Source organism: Lissotriton helveticus, chromosome 7 (genome assembly GCF_964261635.1).
Source record: "Lissotriton helveticus chromosome 7, aLisHel1.1, whole genome shotgun sequence".
Taxonomy (NCBI): Eukaryota; Metazoa; Chordata; class Amphibia; order Caudata; family Salamandridae; genus Lissotriton; species Lissotriton helveticus.
The window spans coordinates 9,953,736-9,976,473 of NC_136068.1; the positions used below are offsets into that span (position 1 = coordinate 9,953,736).

The 22,738-nt window shown below is 50.2% G+C and overlaps 1 long non-coding RNA gene across 1 annotated transcript in view; it reads right to left on the reverse strand.

The window, feature by feature from the left end:
* The window catches only part of LOC144766567 (uncharacterized), a 176,261-nt gene extending 154,003 nt beyond the window's left edge, over positions 1-22,258 (reverse strand). Inside the window, exon 1 of the long non-coding RNA XR_013597840.1 lies at positions 22,122-22,258. This is a non-coding gene — a long non-coding RNA (uncharacterized LOC144766567). The remainder of the gene's footprint in view (positions 1-22,121) is intronic.
* Between the last annotated feature and the right edge of the window lie 480 nt (positions 22,259-22,738).

The window sequence follows — 22,738 nt, forward strand, 5'->3', positions numbered from 1 at the left end:
CTCAGAAATACAGAGGGAGAGAAAAGAAAATAGCAAATCTCTCTATTGGGACCTAATAGTGTCCTCTTTACATGCCCAGAATACACAGTTAATCTGGAAACAACCAAGAAAACAAAAACAAGAGAAGATACACAAGGAGAGGAAAAAGATACCCATCAGCCCACTCATAAGTGGAATCTCGTCATCTGGGTATATGTTGGTAAATGGTGTCCTCTAGGGTCTGCCTTGGAAACAATCCATAGGACTGCCTAGTGATGGACCCAGAACATTTCACCAACAGATGACAGTATATGAGCGGGAGGGGTTGAGGTTGCAGTGCTCAAAGAAAAAGAAGAAGAAAAGGAAAATAATCCAAGTGATTCTAAAAATACCTACGATGATGTCATGAAATACTTTATTAGGGCTGACCATCAAAGTGGTATGGTTAAAAACAGTATGCTGATAGCATGTAAGGAATTGCTACCCACCAATGTTGTTATTCGGTCAACATGTTTCAGCCTCAAGGTCTTTCGTCAGGACCTATGGTGCTACTGCAACACTTACTTAAGTGATGTGAAAGTGGGATCTACATCTGCTTTCCAAACTGAAAAGAGTGTATCTTCTCCCTTATTGTGGGGAGAGAAAACCTCACCTCACCTGGCCACTGCTCAGGAAGAAAGGGAGGCCACGCACTCTCCGTCGTTGCCTCGGAGTGAAAACTGCGCCGAGGCAACGACGGAGAGTGCGTGGCCTCCCTTTCTTCCTGAGCAGTGGCCAGGTGAGGTGAGGTTTTCTCTCCCCACAATAAGGGAGAAGATACACTCTTTTCAGTTTGGAAAGCAGATGTAGATCCCACTTTCACATCACTTAAGTAAGTGTTGCAGTAGCACCATAGGTCCTGACGAAAGCCCTTGAGGCTGAAACATGTTGACCGAATAACAACATTGGTGGGTAGCAATTCCTTACATGCTATCAGCATACTGTTTTTAACCATACCACTTTGATGGTCAGCCCTAATAAAGTATTTCATGACATCATCGTAGGTATTTTTAGAATCACTTGGATTATTTTCCTTTTCTTCTTCTTTTTCTTTGAGCACTGCAACCTCAACCCTCCCGCTCATATACTGTCATCTGTTGGTGAAATGTTCTGGGTCCATCACTAGGCAGTCCTATGGATTGTTTCCAAGGCAGACCCTAGAGGACACCATTTACCAACATATACCCAGATGACGAGATTCCACTTATGAGTGGGCTGATGGGTATCTTTTTCCTCATCCTTGTGTATCTTCTCTTGTTTTTGTTTTCTTGGTTGTTTCCAGATTAACTGTGTATTCTGGGCATGTAAAGAGGACACTATTAGGTCCCAATAGAGAGATTTGCTATTTTCTTTTCTCTCCCTCTGTATTTCTGAGACCTTCTGTACCTTCCGTGTGTTTTAGTGTCCTGCATGGGTGCCTGCTCTGTGGGGCTGCTGTACATGGGTCTGTGTGTTCTGCATGGGTGCCTGCTCTGTGGGGCTGCTGTACATGGGTCTGGGTGTTCTTCATGGGTGCCTGCTCTGTGGGGCTGCTGTACATGGGTCTGGGTGTCCTGCATGGGTGCCTGCTCTCTGGGGCTGCTGTACATGGGTCTGTGTGTTCTGCATGGGTGCCTGCTATCTGGGGCTGTTGTACAAGGGTCTGTGTGTCCTGCATGGGTGCCTGCTCTGTGGGGCTGCTGTACATGGGTCTGGGTGTCCTGCATGGGTGCTGCTCTGTGGGGCTGCTGTACATGGGTCTGGGTGTCCTGCATGGGTGCTGCTCTCTGGGGCTGCTGTACATGGGTCTGTGTGTTCTGCATGGGTGCCTGCTCTCTGGGGCTGCTGTACATGGGTCTGGGTGTCCTGCATGGGTGCTGCTCTGTGGGGCTGCTGTACATGGGTCTGGGTGTCCTGCATGGGTGCCTGCTCTGTGGGGCTGCTGTACATGGCTCTGGGTGTCCTGCATGGGGGCTGCTCTCTGGGGCTGCTCTCTGGGGCTGCTGTACATGGGTCTGGGTGTCCTGCATGGGTGCTGCTCTGTGGGGCTGCTGTACATGGGTCTGGGTGTTCTTCATGGGTGCCTGCTCTCTGGGGCTGCTGTACATGGGTCTGGGTGTCCTGCATGGGGCCTGCTCGGTGGGGCTGCTGTACATGGGTCTGGGTGTCCTGCATGGATGCCTGCTCTGTGGGGCTGCTGTACATGGGTCTGGGTGTCCTGCATGGGTGCCTGCTTGTAAAAACTAGGTCAGGGACAATCAATATTTGCCCGGCGGTATCGCCTCTTTAACCCACAAAATATTAATCAATGAAGAGGCAGGCGCTGGAGACTGGAAGGCAGGAAACAAGGTTTATTCTCTCCGGAGGAGAACACATCAGTTCAGACAGCCAGTATCGTCACGAGGTGCTCTAACCGCATCTCTGAGGCCTGGCCTCTTATACACATTTTCATGATCTTTATTGCAGGTAACACGTTTTTGTAATGCTTTGAAGTATGAAAGGACATCCTCTGAATCTCCCCTTCAGGCCCGTTCCCAGACACATTTACAGTTGAAGTCCCCACCCCGGTCACAACAGGTGATGATTATCGCGCAGCTGGACATCCCGCCGATTCACGGGATGTGGGGGGTTGATCGGATCTCATAGGGTGGGGGCTTTGATCAACTCGAGGGTCCTTTGATGAGGGAAGCTTCCTACTGTACGGGGGGGGGGGCAATAAACAGTATCCGCAGAGCTAGGTGGCGGCTTGGGAACGAGGAAGACAAACGGGCACACAGGAAAGGGGGTTTGTATCAAAGGGACCTGGGACCATAAAAGGAATGAAGGGAGGTGTCGCGCTGGGAACAGGATGGGGTTCTGAGGCAGAGCTGCGCTGAAGAGGGGTTTATGACCCGAGGCATGTGCGAGCGGGGGGTTTGCCAGCGTGCGGGCTTTGTGAGGACGAAGGGCTATGCTGGGGGCCAGTGGTGTGCAGAGGGTGGTTCTGATCGAGGCACCTAAAATGGCGGGTGCGCACGACAAAAAGTGTGGCATCAGGGGAAAAGGCAAGATGGCGCAGATAATGTTTACCAAACCGTACTAATTTTCCACAGTCCTCCCTTTAACATATCCAAGACATCTTGCTGGCCTATTTCCTATCCATGTCTACTGTGGCGGTCATAAGTAAAGAAGTAGGAACCCAGGTGAAGGAGCTATAAACATTACATTTAAAATCTTTCGTCTTAAGAGGCGGGTCTATCGATAAACTCGTTTGCAGGAAAGTCATAGTAATGCAATATCGGGTAAAAACGATTCTGTAGTGAGAGCATTTAGTACATTTCATAGATAGTTATATTCATTTGGAATGCGAACTGATAGATTATTACGTGTGTAAATTCTGTTCTTATTTGGTTGGAGCATAATCAATACAATGGTGGCTGGGAGAGAAATGAGACGTAGTAAAAACAATAATCAGGGGTGTCATTGTTCGAAGGGGAGGTCCTATTGTCATGGACCATTATTAGTGAGTTCTCAGCATTCTTTGTCGTCTTCTGTTGGCACGGTGGAGCACCGGCGGTGGAGCTATGAGTCCAGCTCTCTTCTAGGCTCCGCGTTGCAGGGCATGACCTTTTCCTCGCTTTCCTGGTCAAAAAGGTCCTTTTCGCCCCGTGTCCTTTTGAGTCGATTGTCAAAAAGTTCAGGTGGAAGAAGTGTGTGTGTAAGTAGTCCATAGGGTAGGTCGGAGAAAAAGGGGGATGGAGCAGGGCCAGATCGGGAACAGACCAGGGGGACGGAAAATTTCAGGTAGGCGGGCTCATGACCGAGTTCAGAGAGCGGGGACTTTTCGGCACACGTTGAACATCGAGCAGGGGCATCAGGTCAGCCCTTTCCTCTCATTTTGTCGGAAACAGTGCCTCGTCCTGCAACTCCTTTCTGTCGCGGTCTCGCCTTGGCCAATGTCGCAGATGTTCCACGATCTGTAGTCAGGCCGCGTGCTCCCACATCCGGTCTCTCTCTCCTCCGACAGTGGTACCCTTAAATGAGTTTGAAAAGACAGTCTTTAGAGAATTGGCAGAGGAAGGTAATCACATAAGTCTATTTCTCTCCCAGCTCCAAGCAAATGAGAAACATCCGTTACATTGGGGTTCACAACCAACATATAAATAATTGATGATGGGCTTGTTGGATTTCCTATAACTTTCCTTCGTAACTATTTCTTTGGTGCTTGTTGGTGTTACATTCATTGTCGTGGTACGAGATCTGGTACCCATTCATTGCATTTCGTGTATTACAGTTACGTCAGTTCTTCTGACAGAGACCCACTTCCCTAGTACGAGACTTACGAAGCTATACCGTTCTCCAGGGCTTTATATTTTTTCGAAAAAGTGCAACGTGCTATCACCATGGTCTGATAGGTATCCTTCTGAGGGACGAACATAGGCTAAACAATTTTCATTCTATCAATGCACCCTACCTTTCAGCTAAACATTTCACTTTCAACAGGGTTCATTGCAACGATTTCTTCATTTCGGTCTAATCTTAACTTCGCAAACATCATTCTAGTTCCTACATAGCCTCTTACAACCTGACTACTTTATTAAAAACCGGGGTCTTATGGAAAACAACTAAGGACATAGCAAACTGTGGTGAGAGACTATCGTCTTGCTTTGTGTCATGAGGGCGTTATCTAGCAGATGGTCACAGTTCGGTTGGTAAGCGTTCAGTGACATTTCTCGAATTCTAAAACTCCGTAGCTTGCTCATCAACAAATTATTTCTAAGAACAACGGCTGGCCTGTGTTAGTCGTAAGTCGACCCATCTCTTACAACCGGGGGTGAGGGACAGTTTTAAAACTCTCGTCCGGGGCAGCTGATACAAAACTGAGGGTGTTCTGGGAAGATGGGGATGTTTCGATCACTTTTACTGTTTGGGTATTGAGACAATTCGGGGCAGGGAAGGTCGCGCTATCTGAGGCATTTTTTTATCATAGAAGCCACTGACATGTAGTTCCCTTATTACGGGTCAGATTAGGGAACCTTAGTCGTCTTACCTGTCCTTTCCCATTTGGCCAATTCTAGGTTTCATCAATTTTTTAGCAGAAAGGAGAGGTAGTGACACGGCATCAGGGTGATTTTATTTAAGACAAATTTTGTGCAAATACTTGCGGTATTTGGAGCCAATTGGGGGGTGCACTAGGGGTGGCAGTTTGCCAATTTAGGTGCTAGTCGTTCGGAAGAGTGGGAGTGTGGAGGAGATAGAGAGAGAGAGAGAGAGAGAGAGAGTGAGAGAGAGAGAGAGAGAGAGAGAGAGAGAGAGAGAGATGTGCAACAATAGGCTAAATAGTACACGTGCGACATGGGGAGTGGCCGTGTATTAAGATAGGCTATTCAGCGCATTACACAACATGAGACATTACGGGTCTGTGTTAGAATTTCGAAAGCATGCAGTTTGGGACGGACGAGCATTAGGCCGGGTACAGGGGACATGCATTGAGTAAAAGACACCATTGTATCGCACTTCTCGCACTCTCGGTCCTCCGACCAGTCAAGTCAGCGCCTCAGTCGCACAAAAACATTTTCTCATAGTTTCAGACATACGTGACACGTGTCCATTCACGCAACACGGATTAGGGGTGACCGTGTTTCATCATATCATACAACTTATTGGCTCTTTCGTTACAAGAGCAGTTTGTGGGTGTGCTTAGGTGCCATCTGGCAGCGTTAGTCCGCTTCGTGTATCAGACATGGCGAGGCTTCAGATCTTCACCATACCTCGGTCGTGATCTCCAATGTAACCTGTAGAGGGAGGAAAAGAGGGGAAGGGAGGGGGACAACATTCGCGCATATCAAATGCATGGGCACGAAAGTCCTTTACTTACCTCATACTCGTCTTATCTCCTCGGGGTAGAATCCCTGGGGTCTTGGTTTCTGAAGCCAGGGGGGGGGGGGGCAGTGTGTCCTTATAGGCCGTGTGTAGGGAAACGTTAAAAAAATTAGAAGCACTTAGTGCGAGGTATCTAGTTGGTAGGTGTATCTAGCTATCGGGGTCCTTAAATCTCTTTCAACGTTGTGATGTTCTAAGGCATATCAGTTCTTCGGCCAACTTGTTCCCTAGTACCTTTGAGTGCCGTACCTTTATAACATTCTTATCATTTACACCGCTTCACTTTACCCATCCTCAGAAGTCGAGGTCCTTCTCCATGCGTTAGTTCCTAAGCCAGTCGCATACTTGGAGGCAGAGTATCGTGTCTTAGATTCGATCCTTCATCCGGGGCTGGGCAACCATCTTCTAATAACCTTAAAGAGAGAGCAAAGCAGGGTGCACAGAAAAACTCTCCCGCTGATCCCACATTAAAAAAACATGCAATACCTGTTCATAATTTGGAAAACCTTTATTTGCACAATCGTTCAGCATGTAGATATGAGGGTGCAATCGTATTTGGCCGGACACGGCGATGGCTGAAGTACGTACAGTAAGGGGGGCTATTTTGCAGCATTAAAAACATTAAAAAAAGGGTTTATTTAGTCATCTGCAGGAAACTAAAAAGGTCTATCAATAGGTGAGGGATCAAGGGGCATTCATTTCATAATTGGAAGCACAGTCAGGCTAGTAGTAATCAAATTTGCTATATGCATACCGTGGGCGTGTGTCACAAGCGAGGTTACGTATTAGCTACAATAATATCATAATAAATCGTACATTGTACAAAGGATCATATACATATCTCAGAACATCGAGTCTTTTTAGCTAAAAACACCACGAGGTGTTCGTAAGTTCTCATTGATTCCGGCGCCATTTTGGGCGGGGCCGGGTTAGTCCGGAAGTAGCATCAGAAAAAAATGTTTCCTACAACCGGCGGTTGGACCAGAGTCCTTTTCGGCAGTTCAAAAATTCATGCTAACAGAAGGGGTGGCTATGTCGTGGTTATTTCGTTAGCGACCAAGGCAGTTGTTCCTCACTGGAAGCCGGCAGGGGCCGAGTGCTCCCGGGACTTTTGTAGAATCTTCAAGGCTGTGGAGATGCTGTCGGAGGTGGGAGCTCGTGCCCCGGTGGGCAAGCGTCCGAGTTACATTGCTGGTCAAAGTTACTCTAGCGGCCTAGACCCGCCTTCCAGGGGGCCCAGACGCCATTTTGAGGCCCTGCAGCAGCCGCCCTTCGTCGAGTCTGCAAGAGTGGAAGAGACCTTTTTGGGGTGAAAAGAGTGGAACTCCGTATCATGGGAGCAGGACATTCGGCTAGGGTGCAGCTGTGATGCCCCCACCGGGGGGCAAGGGAGACTCGTTTGCGCCGTCTCCCTCTCCCGGTGCACTCCACGCTGCCCTCTTTCATGGGCATGCATGACGGCCACTCCATCCCGTGCTCCACAAATCCCAAGTCCTGCGCTGCGGAAGTATGGTCATCTGCGGTGCATGCTCTGTGCTGCGGAAGTATGGCCGCCGCGGTGTATGTCCTGTGCTGCGCAAGTATGGGCGCCGCCATTGCATGTCCTGTGCTGCGCAAGTATGGGCGCAGCCGTTGCATGTTCGGTGCTGCGCAAATATGGGCGCCGCTTTTGTATGTTCGGTGCTGCGCAAGTATGGGCGCCGCCTGGCTGGAGGATTTCGGTGCCGGGCCGGGGGCTGGGAAACCTCCTATCCAGGGAGGTGGAAGAGGCCCGTCCGCGTCGCCTCTCCCTCCCAGCCCGACCAGGAGCAATTTCAGCGGAGGTATTTGTGATGGCCGGACTGGGGCTGGGAAGCCTCCTATCCGAGGAGGTGGGAGAGGCTCGTCCGCGTCGCCTCTCCCTCCCAGCCCAACCTGGACTAATTTCAGCGGAGGTATTTGTGATGGCCGGACTGGGGCTGGGAAGCCTCCTATCCGAGGAGGTGGGAGAGGCTCGTCCGCGTCGCCTCTCCCTCCCAGCCCACTCCGCGAAGAAGAGGATGCGACAGCCATTTCATGCCGGGCCCGTGGTGCCTCCTGGACATCCCACTGGCGATTCGATCGACGGTTGTCAGCAGGCCCCGCCCCACACGTGCTGTGTGGTTCACCTTCCGGATGGGCGTGACCGGTGACCTGCGGCATTTCGGGAACTTCCGGAGTGGGGGTAGGTATTTTGTTTGGACAGGCATGTCTGGGTAATGGGGGGTTGTCTATGCATGCCTGTAATTGCTCCTTTCTTTTTACAGAGTGGGGGGGGCAGCAGAGAGTAATCAGTCCCATTGCACTCGAAGTTTGAGTTCATTAATGGAATGTATACTAATCTGTCCGAGACTACTCTGTGTATTGTTTCTATAGGTTATCCGAAAAGGATGGCTTTTTTGTGTGTTAGGGAACAGTAGTGGTAGTACGGGGTTCGTCGCCGGGTAATTTAGAGCTAGACTGGGTTTCCCGTCTTAGCGTTGTTTGATCTATGAGGACTCGAACATGTCGCTGAAATTGGCCTGGCAAAATCTGTGCCATCGGGCATAATCAAACGTGGTGGTTCTATCTGGCCTGTCCATGTCAGTCTGATTCATCTTTGTCTCGCGCCTTTTCCCTTTCTGCCGGCCTGTTATTCCTGTCGGCCCTCTGCTCCTATTCTCGTTCAGTAGAGTCGGGCATTGGGCTTTCCAGTGCCCGGCATATTTACAAAAAGCACATTGGTTTTGCCCTAAGTCTGGTCGTCCTGTGCGTAGTGTCGGGGGATTACTTTCGGGTCGTTGTGTCCTGGGGTTGTCCTGTCGATATATTCCTTTACCTACTCTGTCCTCGTCTCTTTTCTTTCGTTGCATTGCTTCTTTGCGCCACATACCGAGACTGTCGAGCATAATAGGCGTTGTCTTATTATTACGAAGGGCTATTTCTAACGTTTCTGTTTTATCAAGATCGAAGGATCCTATCAGTGGCCACTGTTTCTCTTGATTTTCTTTGGTATACCTATGCCACAGCTTACTATAGGCTATGGTAACTAATCCATAGTTTATGAACATGTCTTTATTAGGGGTGCCTTCCAGCGGAGCTAGATGATCCACCTCTAATAAACGGTCCGGGCTGAACCAACTACCAACCAGTGGGGAGAAGACAGACATGACGGCTCGCAACGAGGACAAAAAGTCAGCACTGCCTATCTTATCACTGCGTGCAAAGACTAGACAGAATATTTCTATTCTACGTTGTTTGCAGGCAGTGAATACCTCATGAACCAATATCAAAACAATTAATAAACAACCAGTGGGGAGAATAAGTAGGCCCGCAAAAGGTCTGCGTCCTCTACCCTTTCACTAGCTGCAAAGGGGAACCTGTTCTTTCCTGTTTGCAGACAGAGAATCTCCAGAAAACGATCCACGAACAGTAGCTTGGGGTCAAAAACAGTTAATCAGTGTGGGAGAGGGAATCTCCCGAAAACAATCCGTGAACAAATAATCAATCAGTGGGGGAGAAAGATAGGCACGCTGGCTGCGTTACCTATCCTTCACTGTTTGCAAAGAGAAAGAGCCTGTTGTTTCTCCGTGTGCAGACATTGAATCTCCAAATAAGTCAACAAAGAGTAATACTAGTATTTTCCGAACCATTAAACAATCATTTCGCAATTCGTCGTGTTTTACACGACCTTACCCGGACCGTATGGACAGTTTCTTGTCTTCCGAATCCAGCGCCCGATCGTCCTCTTTTCCTCGTATTCCTCGCAGCACTCCTGATGGTTCCCAGTCAGGACCGTAGATCACTCGAGAGAGGTCTGTTCGGAACTAGTGAAGTTCGGATGATCGGCTGCCAGACGAGGGTCTATTGGGCAAGAGCTCTCCCGATCATTGCAGTCGTTCACTCTGTCGACAGGACCTCTCCCACTGGATCCACGTGTCGCTGATGGGCCCCACGCTTGGGACGCCAATTGTAAAAACTAGGTCAGGGACAATCAATATTTGCCCGGCGGTATCGCCTCTTTAACCCACAAAATATTAATCAATGAAGAGGCAGGCGCTGGATACTGGAAGGCAGGAAACAAGGTTTATTCTCTCCGGAGGAGAACACATCAGTTCAGACAGCCAGTATCGTCACGAGGTGCTCTAACCGCATCTCTGAGGCCTGGCCTCTTATACACATTTTCATGATCTTTATTGCAGGTAACACGTTTTTGTAATGCTTTGAAGTATGAAAGGACATCCTCTGAATCTCCCCTTCAGGCCCGTTCCCACACACATTTACAGTTGAAGTCCCCACCCCGGTCACAACAGGTGATGATTATCGCGCAGCTGGACATCCCGCCGATTCACGGGATGTGGGGGGTTGATCGGATCTCATAGGGTGGGGGCTTTGATCAACTCGAGGGTCCTTTGATGAGGGAAGCTTCCTACTGTACGGGGGGGGGCAATAAACAGTATCCGCAGAGCTAGGTGGCGGCCTGGGAACGAGGAAGACAAACGGGCACACAGGAAAGGGGTTTGTATCAAAGGGCCTGGGACCATGAAAGGAAGGAAGGGAGGTGTCGCGCTGGGAACAGGATGGGGTTCTGAGGCAGAGCTGCGCTGAAGAGGGGTTTATGACCCGAGGCATGTGCGAGCGGGGGGTTTGCCAGCGTGCGGGCTTTGTGAGGACGAAGGGCTATGCTGGGGGCCAGTGGTGTGCAGAGGGTGGTTCTGATCGAGGCACCTAAAATGGCGGGTGCGCACGACAAAAAGTGTGGCATCAGGGGAAAAGGCAAGATGGCGCAGATAATGTTTACCAAACCGTACTAATTTTCCACATGCTCTCTGGGTCTGCTGTACATGGGTCTGGGTGTCCAGCATGGGTGCTGCTCTCTGGGGCTGCTGTACATGGGTCTGGGTGTCCAGCATGGGTGCTGCTCTCTGGGGCTGCTGTACATGGGTCTGGGTGTCCTGCATGGGTGCTGCTCTGTGGGTCTGCTGTACATGGGTCTGGGTGTCCTGCATGGGTGCTGCTCTGTGGGACTGCTGTACATGGGTCTGGGTGTCCTGCATGGGTGCTGCTCTGTGGGACTGCTGTACATGGGTCTGGGTGTCCTGCATGGGTGCCTGCTCTGTGGGGCTGCTGTATATGGGTCTGGGTGTCCTGCATGGGTGCCTGCTCTGTGGGGCTGCTGTATATGGGTCTGGGTGTCCTGCATGGGTGCCTGCTCTGTGGGGCTGCTGTATATGGGTCTGGGTGTCCTGCATGGGTGCCTGCTCTGTGGGGCTGCTTTATATGGGTCTGGGTGTCCAGCATGGGTGCTGCTCTCTGGGGCTGCTGTACATGGGTCTGGGTGTCCTGCATGGGTGCCTGCTCTGTGGGGCTGCTGTACATGGTGTAGGAAGGTAGATCCCTGACTATGGTTGCCCCCAACATTTTGCCTGGATTTTTGCTGGTTTTCTGACTTAGTTGACCTGGGGCCCTGCTATTCAGGACCCCAGGCCTTCTGCTCTCTCTGTAAAATGGATTCAATGTACCCTAGGTACATATCTAATTGGATACTGAGTCACCTTATCAGTCCCTGTACAGTGTACCTTAGGTACCCAGGGCATAGGTGTACCCAGGGCCTACCAGGGGCTGCAGCATGTATTATGCCACCCCTGGCTGGCCATCCAAATCTGACACAACTGGCTGCACGACAGCTGGGGCAAGGTGGTGTAATCACCCTTTGCTTTAGATATAGTATACCTATATCTAACCCTAAAATGGACACACAGATCTCCTATCAGTCACTCCTATGGCAGGCCTTAACAATCCTGAAGGCAGAGTGCTTGGAATCGTGTGAGATAGTGCTCTGGCATGAGCTGAGCCTGTCTGCGGCTTTCGGGATCCATCCCTTAGCCGTTTCCATGATATCGCATACCATATACTCTTAAGTGCATTATAATCCTCGCGGTTATATGCCAACTCTGGTATCGCTTTATCAAAACATGTCGAGTAAGGTGTCATACGAATTGAAATACTAACCCCTCGCCAATTCTGGCGACGGGGTTAGCATTCCACCCTTCTAGAGGGACACAACATGTATGTAACCTGTAACCCCGGGTAAAGTCAGACATAGCCTTAGCTCCACAAAATGGATGCTGCCACGAGACACAAGTCTGCCCTCCTGCTGCTGGGAGTCCTCCCAGCACAGGAGGCAAGGACAAAGGGTTTCCTGCCAGGGGCGGTGCCAGCACCGTCCCAGACAGGGTTTTGTGTATTCTAGGTAGGCAGGGCTTTAGAGGAAGGTGACTGCAAGTGGCACCCCGGTGCTCACTGTGCATAGGCCGGCTGAAACCAGTTCCAGGGGCACTCCAGCCCCTGGCCTGGGGAAAGCCCGCCAAAGGAGAGGGGTGTAACCACCCCCCTCCTAGTGCCACCCATAGGGCAGGACTTAGTCGCGTGCCAGCCCCTTTTTGCAGGATAAAGGTAGAAACTGGCCCCCTTCCAAATCAGATCATCTTTGAATCCTGAAACTACTTTCCACGAAAGGAACTCAAGACTTCTTCCCAAGATTCTCCCTTGTAACTAAGGAGTAGTCACCCTGCAGCAGCAGGCACCAACCAAGCATCGCGGTTTGTTGCCAGTCTCTCCTTCGGATCAAGGCTGCTCCAGCACGACGAGAACCGGCTTCCCTGGCACCTCTGACCTCAACCTACATCATCAGCCCAGCTGTGATCCGTGGGTGTGACGAGACCTCGAGGGACCGGCCATCTTCAGAACTGCACGACGCTTGTCCAGCACGACTCCCGAGTGACCCTCGACTGAGTGCTTTGGGGTAAGAGAAGCCCCGACCCTGAGCAGCTCCAGCACCGAAGTTCAGCCCCCCTGCATCCACGAGATCTGCGTGGGGCCCTTCTGCTCTTTGCTGCCCACCGCGTTGTCCAGGTCACTTGCCCGTTGGCTAGTGGCCCCTTCACGACGCTCCACGACGACAACTACTGCTGGTCTGGTTGCTCCAGACTAGCCCTTGCTCCCCTCCAACAGAGAAGCACCCTGGACCCTCCTGGTCCACTCAAGACTCCATTTTAGGTCCACCGCGTGGGCCTTGCATTTGCCAAGACTTGTTGCCCAATCCTGGGTCCAGCGACGTCGACAGCAAGAACCTTCGTGGGACAGCTCGCCCCTCCATCCTGGTCGCCGACAACGCCTCCTGGTCCGCGAGACTGCAGAGCCCATCAGCGCCCACTCACCTGGCTGAGGTGACTTCGTCCGGTGCCAACCTGGTGCCCACTCAAATCACTGGCTAGTGATTCAGAACTTGGTCCCCTCTGCTTACAGGTTTCTTCTTCCCTGATCCAGGCTTGGATCACTCCGAACTTTCTTCACTGGCCGCCTGCCAGCAACTCTTTCTTCAGGCTCCTGGATCTTCAACGAGGGTTTCCGACGCAACTTCAACCCTATGCAGCCGCAGCCCCTGGGCTAGGTAACCTGAGTACTCCGGTGCTCCAGCATAGTCCAACACCCTAAGTGTTCGGATCCACTCCCGTTTTTGATCCACCTAGTCGGGTTCGCCCGAGAACAGTAACTTTGCAACTGCTAGCCTCCATAGACTTTTTCCCGCCGTACGCGTGAGAGTTCCCACTCTGCACACGACGTCCACAGGCCTCCTGCATCTAATCCCAGTGTTTAGAATTGTAGGCCAAGCGATTCCTAAGTCTATGAGAATAGTTACTTACCTGCTAGTAATTCGCATTCCACTTTTGTAATATATGGTTTTTCGTGCCCCTAGGGCATTTGTGTAAATTGTGCGACTTAAAGTATTTTCGTAAGAGTTTTGTTATGTGCTTAGCTCCCTGACTCATAAAGAGTTCAGGGTAGTCTTGTTATAAATAAATATCTGTTTATTTTTATAACAACTTGTGTGGTGTCCTTTCACTTGGTGTTCAAGGGGTAATGTGATGGTAAAACAGCTGGCTTAACACGCCCTCTAGAGTCTTAGCCTTACACTGCTCGTATCCATGCTACTAGGATAGCTGGTCTATCAGGTTGACTTACAACCAATCATCAATAAGGGTTGTTTGGACTGATACATAGTGATCACTAGAATAGTGAGCACTGCATATCAGGCCAACTTCTCACATTGGTGAGCAGCGGTTGGGATTTGAGCTTGCTGTTGTTTTACCACACATATCCTAAGAATATCATTTGAAAGATCACATAAGTACTAACGGTACATATAACTTAGCTTAGAATACTCTGAGTTCTACTGAACCAGCTGTTGTAGCTCCTAGGGCCTAGCACACCCTAAACTACAACTCTAGCAAGGGATCAGTAGGCAAACAAATAGTGTAGGTAAGTGCACCACTTACACCTCACTAGAAAAGCATGTCTAGCCATGGAGACTCCCCTGGTAAGCATTGACCCTCCACAGGTCACTTCAAGATATGCAGCTCTCAGTTTCCAGGAGATGAGACAAGTGTGTACCTCCAGGAAACTGAAACAGGGGTCTAACCCCACCATTCCCTTTCTGATAGGTCTCTTAGAGACCTATGATGCGAGAAAAATTTCTCAACTAGATGGGAATATGCCGGCCTTAGAGGGTACCACTGGGGATCCAGACCTCCTTGACACTGACAAAGCAGTTGAGGAGGAGGATCCTGAGGAACTCTCTGGGGATGAGGCAGACAAAGGTCTTGAGGTAGTCAGACGGCTAACTAGGGCCAACTTAGACTTGCTTGGGCTAGGATCTGGGGGACCCCCAGTACTGACCCTAAGTAGGCCTAACCTAGGAGTTAGGAGAGATAGATCTCTTTCTAGGGACTCCAGTAGATCTCTGCACTCTAATGCCTCTTCTCAGAGGAGGAGGAACTCTCCCCAGAGGAGATTGACTTCCCCTCAGAGAATGGAGCATGAAGCTAGGATGAGACAGGCTACTCTGAGGATTGAAAGGGAAGAACTTGCCCTGGCCAAAGAGAAGCTTGCCTTTGCAAGAGAGCAGCAGATGAATGGGTTAGCTCCCACTGGTGGCAGCAATCTCCCAAGAGATAAAGAGAAGGGTTTAGATACTAAACACCTGACTAAGATAGTGCCCCCCTTTAAGCAAGGGGATGACATCCAGAAATGGATGGCTGCTCTGGAGAGGGCCTGCACTGTGCAGTGCATTCCCCAGAGTCAGTGGGCAGCTATACTGTGGCTCTCCTTTGATGGTAAAGGTAGAGATAAGCTCCTCACTACAAGAGTGGAGGATGCTAACAATTACCAGGTCCTGAAAAATGCACTGGTTGATGGGTTTGGCTTAACCACTGAGCAGTACAGGTTGCTGTTCAGAGACACCCAGAAAACTCAGTCTCAGGACTGGTCTGACTTTGTTGATTGTGCCACTAAGGCTTTGGAAGGCTTGCTACTGGGTAGCAAGGTTACTGACTTCACAGGATTGTATAATCTTATTATGAGAGAGCAAGTCTTAAATAATTGTCAGAACCAGTTATTACACCAGCACCTGGTAGACTCTGATCTGACCTCTCCACAAGAATTGGGTAAGAGGGCAGACAAATGGGTCAGAACCAGGATTAGGCCCCAGAACCAAGGTGGTGACCAGAAAAAGGAATCAACCAAGCCTCAAGAGAAGGGTGGGAATAAATCTCCAGATCAAACCACATCAGGGCCCCAAAAATCCTCTGAGGGGGGTGGGCCCCAGAATCCTTCTAATAACCAGAAGAAACCTTATTGTTATCCCTGTAAACAGGTGGGTCATTTGAAAACTGACAGCAGTTGCCCAAAGAATAACAATAAGGAGAACATACCCCCAAGTAACATTCCCAAACCTACTGTTACTATTAGTAGTAATCCCCCAGGTGGTGGGAGTGCCCCCAAGAATTTGGGTGCATTTACTTTGGGAGTTCCTGGGGACTCTGGCATCACCAGGTCCCAAAACGTAGATACTGTTGTCTGTGAGACTGGCATGGGGGTTGCCAACTTCACAACTTGTCCCAACACTTTGGGCAAGTACAGACAGGAGCCCCTCATCAATGGTATAAAAGTTGAGGCCTATAGAGATACAGGGGCTAGCATCACTATGGTGACTGAGAGTCTAGTCCCCTCAAGGCAACTTTTACCTGGTGCCACATACCAGGTGACCAATATTGATGGAGTACAGAGAGATCATCCCATGGCAGTGGTCAATCTCAGCTGGGGAGGTGTCACTGGCCACAAGAGAGTGGCAGTGTCACCAAACTTGCCTGTAGATTGCCTACTGGGGAATGATTTAGAGCTCTCAGCCTGGGCTGAAGTAGAGCAAGAAACCCATTTTAGAATGGTAAACATCCATGGTAAGGTTAGTGGGGCAGTGATAGCCACAGCCCCAGTCCAAGATGTCCTCCCTGAACAGGTCAGGAGGGCTGTGCCAGTCACAGCCCAATCTCAGACAACTTCCTTCCCAGAACAGGTTGTCAAGGCTGTGATGGTCACAGCCCACACCCAAACTGAGCCCCCTCCTGAAAAGGTTGGGAGAGTTGTGATGGCCACAGCTCAAACTCAGACAGATGATAGTGTTGTGAAGCCTGAAACTATGGATCACTCCACTCAGACAGAGAGCATTGAGGAGGAAGAGAAATCTCCCTCCCACCAGACTTTAGGAAAGGGTCAGCCTCCTCAGGGAACTGATCTGACCCCTTGTGAAGAAACTGCCACAGAGGTAGTCAGGCCTAGCCTGGCAGAACCCCTGATGTCAGTGGACCCTTCCAAGGTGGGACCCAGTCTGGAGCAGGTAACCTGCCCCTCTCTACCCTGCCTCAGTCAGCCCAGGGCTGTAGAGGTCAGGGAGGCCAGTGTTGGACCCCAAAGGGCCCCCTGTCCAAAAGAATTCCCCAATCAGCAGATTAAGGGCACTGAAGCTAGTAATCCTAGCCAAGTGAAAATAAAATCAACTCCTGAGGGATCCCCCTTAAATTTAGTTAAGGACCTCCCAAAGATGGACACTGTTGGGCACAGCCAGACCTGGGACCTGAGGGCCCCAGACCTGACCTGTCCCTCCAGTAAGCCAAACAGAGGGACCCAACCTCCAGCTGTAGGTAGCCAGAGGTTGACCCTGAGAGCCCAAAACAACTCAGTCTTGGAAAGAAAGGCCTCTATGGTGGAAAATGATTGGAGGAAGCTGAGCCCAAAATTAGTGGAGCCTCACTTCAGTACTCCATTTCAGCACCAGCCTTTTCCTTTGCCAAAACACACCACAGGTAGAGATTCCCTATGGTGGAGACCCTCAGATACCCTTAGGGTGAGGGATTGCTTAGTGGACCATGAGATAGGGGGTAACCATGCCAGTGCTGGTACTTCCTTATATGGCCACTCAGGCAATATAGGATTACCTGGCAAGGATAGCCTTATCTCCTTTCGTTTGGGGGGGGGGGGGTTATGTAGGAAGGTAGATCCCTGACTATGGTTGCCCCCAACTTTTTGCCTGGTGTTTTGCTGGTTTTCTGACTTAGTTGACCTGGGGCCCTGCTATTCAGGACCCCAGGCCTACTGCTCTCTCTGTAAAATGGATTCCATGTACCCTAGGTACATATCTAATTGGATTCTGAGTCACCTTATCAGTCCCTGTACAGTGTACCTTAGGTACCCAGGGCATAGGTGTACCCAGGGCCTACCAGGGGCTGCAGCATGTATTATGCCACCCCTGGCTGGCCATCCAAATCTGACACAACTGGCTGCACGACAGCTGGGGCAAGGTGGTGTAATAACCCTTTGCTTTATATATAGTGTACCTATATCTAACCCTAAAATGGACACACAGATCTGCTATCAGTCACTCCTATGGCAGGCCTTAACAATCCTGAAGGCAGAGTGCTTGGAATCGTGTGAGATAGTGCTCTGGCATGAGCTGAGCCTGTCTGCGGCTTTCGGGATCCATCCCTTAGCCGTTTCCATGATATCGCATACCATATACTCTTAAGTGCATTATAATCCTCGCGGTTATATGCCAACTCTGGTATCGCTTTATCAAAACATGTCGAGTAAGGTGTCATACGAATTGGAATACTAACCCCTCACCAATTCTGGCGACGGGGTTAGCATTCCACCCTTCTAGAGGGACACGACATGTATGTAACCTGTAACCCCTGGTAAAGTCAGACATAGCCTTAGCTCCACAAAATGGATGCTGCCACCGAGAAACAAGTCTGCCCTCCTGCTGCTGGGAGTCCTCCCAGCACAGGAGGCAAGGACAAAGGGTTTCCTGCCAGGGGCGGTGCCAGCACCGTCCCAGACAGGGTTTTGTGTATTCTAGGTAGGCAGGGCTTTAGAGGAAGGTGACTGCAAGTGGCACCCCGGTGCTCACTGTGCATAGGCCGGCTGAAACCAGTTCCAGGGGCACTCCAGCCCCTGGCCTGGGGAAAGCCCGCCAAAGGAGAGGGGTGTAACCACCCCCCTCCTAGTCCCACCCATAGGGCAGGACTTAGTCGCGTGCCAGCCCCTTTTTGCAGGATAAAGTTAGGAACTGGCCCCCTTCCAAATCAGATCATCTTTGAATCCTGAAACTACTTTCCACGAAAGGAACTCAAGACTTCTTCCCAAGATTCTCCCTTGTGACTAAGGAGTAGTCACCCTGCAGCAGCAGGCACCAACCAAGCATCGCGGTTTGTTGCCAGTCTCTCCTTCGGATCAAGACTGCTCCAGCAGGACGAGAACCGGCTTCCCTGGCACCTCTGACCTCAACCTACATCATCAGCCCAGCTGTGATCCGTGGGTGTGACGAGACCTCGAGGGACCGGCCATCTTCAGAACTGCACGACGCTTGTCCAGCACGAATCCCGAGTGACCCTCGACTGAGTGCTTTGGGGTAAGAGAAGCCCCGACCCTGAGCAGCTCCAGCACCGAAGTTCAGCCCCCCTGCATCCACGAGATCTGCGTGGGGTCCTTCTGCTCTTTGCTGCCCACCGCGTTGTCCAGGTCACTTGCCCGTTGGCTAGTGGCGCCTTCACGGCGCTCCACGACGACAACTACTGCTGGTCTGGTTGCTCCAGACTAGCCCTTGCTCCCCTCCAACAGAGGAGCACCCTGGACCCTCCTGGTCCACTCAAGACGCCATTTTAGGTCCACCGCGTGGGCCTTGCATTTGCCAAGACTTGTTGCCCAATCCTGGGTCCAGCGACGTCGACAGCAGGAACCTTCGTGGGACAGCTCGCCCTTCCATCCTGGTCGCCGACAACGCCTCCTGGTCCGCGAGACTGCAGAGCCCAGCAGCGCCCACTCACCTGGCTGAGGTGACTTCGTCCGGTGCCAACCTGGTGCCCACTCAAATCACTGGCTAGTGATTCAGAACTTGGTCCCCTCTGCTTACAGGTTTCTTCTTCCCTGATCCAGGCTTGGATCACTCCGAACTTTCTTCACTGGCCGCCTGCCAGCAACTCTTTCTTCAGGCTCCTGGATCTTCAACGAGGGTTTCCGACGCAACTTCAACCCTATGCAGCCTCAGCCCCTGGGCTAGGTAACCTGAGTACTCCGGTGCTCCGGCATAGTCCAACACCGTAAGTGTTCGGATCCACTCCCGTTTTTGATCCACCTAGTCGGGTTCGCCCGAGAACAGTAACTTTGCAACTGCTAGCCTCCATAGACTTTTTCCCGCCTTATGAGTGAGAGTTCCCACTCTGCACACGACGTCCACAGGCCTCCTGCATCTAATCCCAGTGTTTAGAATTGTAGGCCAAGCGATTCCTAAGTCTATGAGAATAGTTACTTACCTGCTAGTAATTCGCATTCCACTTTTGTAATATATGGTTTTTCGTGCCCCTAGGGCATTTGTGTAAATTGTGCGACTTAAAGTATTTTCGTAAGAGTTTTGTTATGTGCTTAGCTCCCTGACTCATAAAGAGTTCAGGGTAGTCTTGTTATAAATAAATATCTGTTTATTTTCATAACAACTTGTGTGGTGTCCTTTCACTTGGTGTTCAAGGGGTAATGTGATGGTAAAACAGCTGGCTTAACACGCCCTCTAGAGTCTTAGCCTTAGACTGCTCGTATCCATGCTACTAGGATAGCTGGTCTATCAGGTTGACTTACAACCAATCATCAATAAGGGTTGTTTGGACTGATACATAGTGATCACTAGAATAGTGAGCACTGCATATCAGGCCAACTTCTCACACATGGGTCTGGGTGTCCTGCATGGGTGCTGCTCTGTGGGGCTGCTGTACATGGGTCTGGGTGTCCTTCATGGATGCCTGCTCTGTGGGGCTGCTGTACATGGGTCTGGGTGTCCTGCCTGGGTGCCTAGTCTCTGGGTCTGCTGTACATGGGTCTGTGTGTCGTGCATGGGTGCCTGCTCTCTGGGGCTGCTGTACATGGGTCTGGGTGTCCCACTGGTCTGGGGCTTGAAGATGTGTCTGTCCACCTTGCATGTGATGCTTCTGAAGGGTGTTCAATGCATTAACCGTTGTAGGCAGATATGAGGGCAGGGATTACGAAGGAGGGGGGGGGGCAACGCATGTATTTGTCACTTTGGCAGCATCCTTCCATGTACAATGTTAAAGTAAAGGAGGCTTGGAATTATAATATGCTTTTTCACAAAAGTTGCTGTTTATTATGCAGACCACACCAGTGGATGACTTTTAATTAATCAAAAAGGAGCATTAAAATAAATAATATTTAGAAGGGGCGGCTCACAGTTTCATAAAAACAGTTAATGTACTTTGGGAGAATAAATTATGAAAAATATCAACCTAGCCATCTAGTCTTACTCATGGATCTTTGTTGGATTGGATTTGCCCTCGAGCAGAGAGGCTCGAAGGGCGCCACCTGCTGGGGCTGCTGTGCTCCAGGGGTTAATGATGGAGGTGAGGGGAGGGGGCGGAGCCTAGACAAGCAGTCATGGTTCAAAGACATGCCTCAAGGAAGGTCAAACATACTTGGCCAATAAAATCCCTGTAGTAGTTATTGCATGCCTCTGCATCCCAAACCCAAGGAGGGGTGTGATGCGACCCGCCCTATATACCACACCCTAAACAGGTAAAGCACCATTCCTGCTGGTGCCCAACCCAGACATCTGAGTTTTCATGTTTACTTTACCTTGATTTTGACCCTGATATATATTAAAATCTGGCCGCCTTGTCTACGTTAACCACACCTAGAGAGGCTTTCACCAACTTGCTTTAAATGTGTCACTAGGACCACCCGAAGTCAACTATTTGAAGACATTCGAAAGAAATTTAAATTGTGAATGTATCTCTGTGTTTTTGATAGGAGCAATCCTATTTGTTTGTTGTGTGTTGTTATCAGTCAATGGTGACTTCTACTTAATGAATTAACTGGTTGCACCTTCTGCCAGATGACTCGTCTTTTTTCCTTTTAAATTTAACTTTACATTCAAGGCAAACTATACTGTTTACTAATTTGCATATTCACTTGCCTGCCGTTTAATGTATGTTTGTGTCCTCTCCAGCACTTCAGCCATCTCTGAAGGTTCCTCAAAACAGTCCTTGTATCGGCTCAGCCAGTCCCTCCTCTCTGGTCTCCATGGGAACCGAGGGAGCAGCCCCCGAGATACCTCCTCTGCAGCAAACCCTCTGAGCTATCCTCTGGGTTTTATTGTAAACTCTTAGCTGCCTCAGACATGTTTTTGTGCCTGTAAGTAAGAGCCTGGCAGCTTGCATCGTGGTTGTATCTGTCTGGGCTCGTGGGAGCAGTCGAACTTACATTTTAATATATTTGTTAAAGGTAGGCTGTTGTGTGTTTCTAGAGTACAAAGCCCTGAAGCAATTGTTGTATTTCTGGATCATAAAATCACCAATCGCTGTTGTATTTACTCAGCAAAGGGATAAATGAGGAATAGAGAAGGAATGGCTCCAGAGAGTATTTTGAAACTAGATTTGGAATACTTTCATCAATTTTCTTTCCCACATTGTTAAAAAAATAAAAACAACACTTGAGAATGTGCCACAAATTCAAAAGTATAAGGGGGTTTAATAACAATGTACTTTCAAAATCCCCATCCTGACCTCACCTCTCCAGCCACGCCCCCTCTCAGGTGAGGGTGAGGGACATTGAAGACGAAAACTCCAACATGTAAAGAAACATATAAAAGAAGAAACTAAAGAGCTTTACATTTACTTTAAAAAGAATCCCCTCCAGCAGAGATGGAACTGTTTATTTTGTGGGGGGGTCTCTATACCTCTCGCTTCCACAGATATTACTGAGTCCTGGGGGTGCGCTGAGGAATGTTATGATTTGTTATTTATTCAAATACAGGTCCATTCAGAGCCCCCTCCCCCCCCCCCCCCCCCGAGCCCAGGAAGGACACTCACCCAGGGAGCAGCTGACTGCCACCAGCACAAGAGCCAGAGCGACCTTCATGGCGAGGGGTGGCTGGCACCGAGGTGTGATCCTGGGCACACAAGGTTCAGTCTCAGGGTGGGGCTGTCAGCCCTCAGCTCCTATGTTTATACCGGAGGCGAGCAGCCCGCCTCCTCCCAGCAGGTCTCATGTCAGGTCACGTGACACGTGTACCAGAGAGATTCCTGGCACTGGGACCAATCAATGTTGACTCAACAGGTGCCAGCCTCTCTCCACCTTCACTCTCATGTTCCATCCAAAGGGAGGAGCTAAAACAGTGATTGACAGCTCCCTCAAGAACATTTAAATAAACAACAAACTATGGGGCAGATTTACAAGCCCCTTGCGGATCTTTTGCGCCGCCGTTGTGTCACTTTTGTGATGCAGCGGTGGCGCAAAAGTTGCACCATGGTGCGGGGTATTAACAACGTGACGCATCTGCGCCTTAAGGAGGCGTTCCTGCGCAGGGGGTGGCGTTCCGGCGCAGGAACGCCTCCTAAAAGTGGCTGAGTGAAATCTACAAGATTTCACTCAGTCACTTTTAGGCCCATGCTGCGTCAAAACCCTGCGCCTGCTTGAAGCAGGCGTA